A 3481-nucleotide genomic window follows, 5' to 3' on the forward strand; every position below is an offset into this window, starting at 1 on the left:
GGAAGCTGCTTTACGTTTTTTCCATAAACTGGTACACTGTATCTAAACAGCAACTGTAGGAAAAGAGACCAGAGTTTCTCTCCTCAAGACACATCTACCTTTTAATGGATTAAATAACTGTGTAATGTGAAAGAGAATGATTACAGTAAATCACCGACTGCAGTTCTGTTGAGATTTGTGGAGCTTTTTACTCAATTTTAACTCTTTGTTTTTGTTTTCAGGTCTGCAACCTCGACCTCAGCAACAAGCTGGTAAAGACAGTGAAACATCTTGAGTCCAGAATTTGAGAGCAAAGCAGAAGGAAGTGAGAGTCAGTAACAACTTTCTAAGGTCAATATGTCAAAAGTCATCCATGCATCCATCTAAATTCTTCTCTGCTGCCAGGTGCTCCAGCTCCACTTGGGTGTTCCCAGATCAGTGATATAAATATAATCCCTCCAGTGTGTTTTGGGTGTCCTCCCAGCTGCACGGACTCAGAATAGCTCCTGACCTCCCTCAACTGACTCCACGCGAAGGAGCAGAGGTGCCAACTCGAAGCCTTTTTCTGGATGTCTGAGCTCTTCGACCCCCGAGAGGTATTAAAACTGGGACTCTGTTAATTCATCTCATCATGACTGTGAATTTATTTAATTTATCTATCTAAGATGTCCTTTGTCTAATGATTGCAGTGTGACTACGTGATCTCTTGAGGATCCTTCCGGGTGATAATTCGTTATGAAACTCACTCTGAGCTCTGTCTGATGGTGTGTGTGCGAGTGAGTAAGAGATGTGTGATAACACAATACTGGAGCCGTCATTTGAACTGGACGGAGGAGAGGGGGGAAAAAAAAACAAAGCTAACACGTTTGAGCTTGAAAACGGTGTGATGTGAGGATGTGAACTGGTATTGAGTGTGTCGCTGCTGGGCACTCTGCTCCACAGCGTCAGTGCTGTGGTAAGCTGGCCGAAACATGCCCAGATGAAATGTCATGCCTTTTCATGAAGCTGTCACTCAGAGGACTGACTCTATTCTCTCCGCTGCCTCTTCGCATTAGACTCCTGATTACTGTCTCACTGATTGACCGTACGGGACTACCTCTGTGCATCCAAGAGACACAAATACATCGCAGCTCCCCTTTGTCTCTCACTGCACGGATTTGAGGCCGTCCATAAATCAATAGCAATGAAACTTAATCTGTGAATCTGTGAATGTTGTCGTCTCCAGTTTCACAATCTGATTTTATCACCTGATCAATACTGTCCCTTTATAAAAAGTCTGTTTGGCAGCAGCACATATAGTTGCTCACTAGGTGCTTATAAGGCTGGTGGTAATGGGTAAAAAGCTTCTGTGGAGGTTGTGACCTCCATCAGGGCTTCTTACATGACAAATTATCAAAGTTTCACCTCATCAGTGTGATCTAGATAAGACAAAGCATCTCCTGCATTCAGCTTCTGAGAAAAAGACAGAGTAAGACAACGTTAAAACAACATTGTGTGTTGTGTTTTCTGCCATAAAATAACTAATAACAATAATAATTTTGATGCTACACTGACGTGTAATCCGGTGAATGGTGTCTACGTCTCCTGGTGTTGTGCCAGAACAGGAGCTGGGCAAGCAGGGCTATGTAATGGAAGAAGCTAAGAAGAGAAAATAAAAGAGCAAGAAGTCGCCGGATAAAAGTAAATCTGGGATTGACTTTAAGTCGTTTGTGAGAGCTTCGTGGGACTAGTAACATTAGCTGGCTGCTATGTGTGTTGTGTTGTATGTGTGTATACATGTGTACAACTGTCCATATTTACAACAACGGCAATGCACTCTAAAACTGTGGCAGGTAAATCGCAATAATACCATTTTCTACAGTGTTCCTGTGTAGAAAATGTCAAATTGGCGTATTCACAGTATGAAATACATTCTCTAATGAATAAGATATAACAGCGGTAGACTGGGAGGTTGGGGTGGGGGAAAAAGGGCATCATAGTCTAAGTGTGATTATCAAAGCTCCACCAGACTTCCTGTCCCCCCCTAACGTCACACACTATGAAGCCATGTGACCACGCCTTCTACAGTTGTCGCTCCCTTACTCATCTGTTGCATTTTTATTAATATATGCCGGCACCGAGGGTTCTTGCAGAACTTGAGGGTGTGGTTACCCTTTAAGATTTCTTGTGTACACATTTCTGAAAGGTCATGGAGGTCACAGAGGATTCACACTCTGGGGATTGTGGATATCCGCAGCAGATAAAATAGCTTGACATGGACCGAGCGGCTGGTCACCAGCTGATTGTGGTGCCAAGAGAAAGGTCGAGTGGTCAAACAGAATCAATAGGAAGCATCCACAGCAAATTTATTCTCACAGTAGCTATACTTTAGACCTAGGTTGAACATGCTGGATGGAAAAGCCAAAGATCAACTGTCACAATATCAGACCATGGATGGATAGTGTTGTTACGTAAAAGTATGAATGTCTTGCTTGGAGGGACATGCAGGATACATTTTCAGATATGTCAAACCAATAAAAATGTTGGTTTGAAACTATATTTTTTTTCACTCAACAGATGCCATCTTTGATAAAAATGATCCCAGTCCTTGAGGCGTCAAACATCAAAGCTGAGATCGGAGCTTTGAGAATCTTTGGTACTTCTCTTGCCAGATGCTAATGGAGGCTCAGCGGTAAACAGCATTTTATACCTTAAACAAAGATTAAAGACCAAGTACAAAGTGCTTTCTATTTCACAGCATGTGATCATAATCTGCAAGAGATGGAAGGTACTTCAAATGTGTCATGCTGATCCATTAGAAACTCAGAAATCGGTGGCAACATGACAAAGAAAGACAAGTGTTTTATACCAGAGCCAAGCCGAATCTGAATCCAGTCCAAGTTTCCATCATGAGGTGCAGATATCCAGCATGATGAGATCCTAAAAATACCTCTGAAGAAGGCTGCAGACATCATCCACTGTGTCCTATTGGAAAGAAAAAAACCTGCTGAGTAATTGACTTTGAATAATTGATGCTCTCCCCAGCTCCTGATTCATTTTCATGAAGGCTGAGGGGAATTTTCAGGAGGGAAGCGATTAGGAGGTTTATCACCATTCAGTCCTCGGAAAAGTATTGCGGCGGTGATTATGATGATTTAACTGCAAATTTGTGATGATTTCTCCCTGTATGGTATGGTGGCAGAGCAGCTCATAAAAGGGAATACAAAATAAACCATCATTTTATTTTAAAACCACAATGGCAGGGAGCGTAATTGTTCTCTATACTGAAGGAAAGAAAAGTAGAGTGGACTTCTTCATCGGGCTTTCTCGCTTGGGGCGCTCCATCTCTCTCATTCACTGTCTATGTCACTTAACTGTCTCTCTCTTGCTCTCAAACAAGCTATTTTGCAAAGCTGGGTTCATTAAATTAACCAAACCAGAACTGGCAGAGTTTCATAATTTAATCCATGAACTTGGATAATGTTCAGGTCAGCAGATCAACCACATAACGCGTGCTGTTTCT

The 3481-nt window shown here is 42.2% G+C and overlaps 1 long non-coding RNA gene across 1 annotated transcript; it reads left to right on the forward strand.

Annotated features, from left to right (window-relative positions):
* Nucleotides 1–221: 221 nt before the first annotated feature.
* On the forward strand, nt 222–3255 carry LOC113747503 (uncharacterized). Its single transcript, XR_003463662.1, has 3 exons — nt 222–310; nt 385–575; nt 2536–3255. It is a non-coding gene; the product is annotated as an uncharacterized LOC113747503 (long non-coding RNA).
* Nucleotides 3256–3481: the final 226 nt, after the last annotated feature.

The sequence above is a fragment of the Larimichthys crocea genome, chromosome XIII, assembly GCF_000972845.2.
Source record: "Larimichthys crocea isolate SSNF chromosome XIII, L_crocea_2.0, whole genome shotgun sequence".
In the NCBI taxonomy this organism is placed as follows: Eukaryota; Metazoa; Chordata; class Actinopteri; family Sciaenidae; genus Larimichthys; species Larimichthys crocea.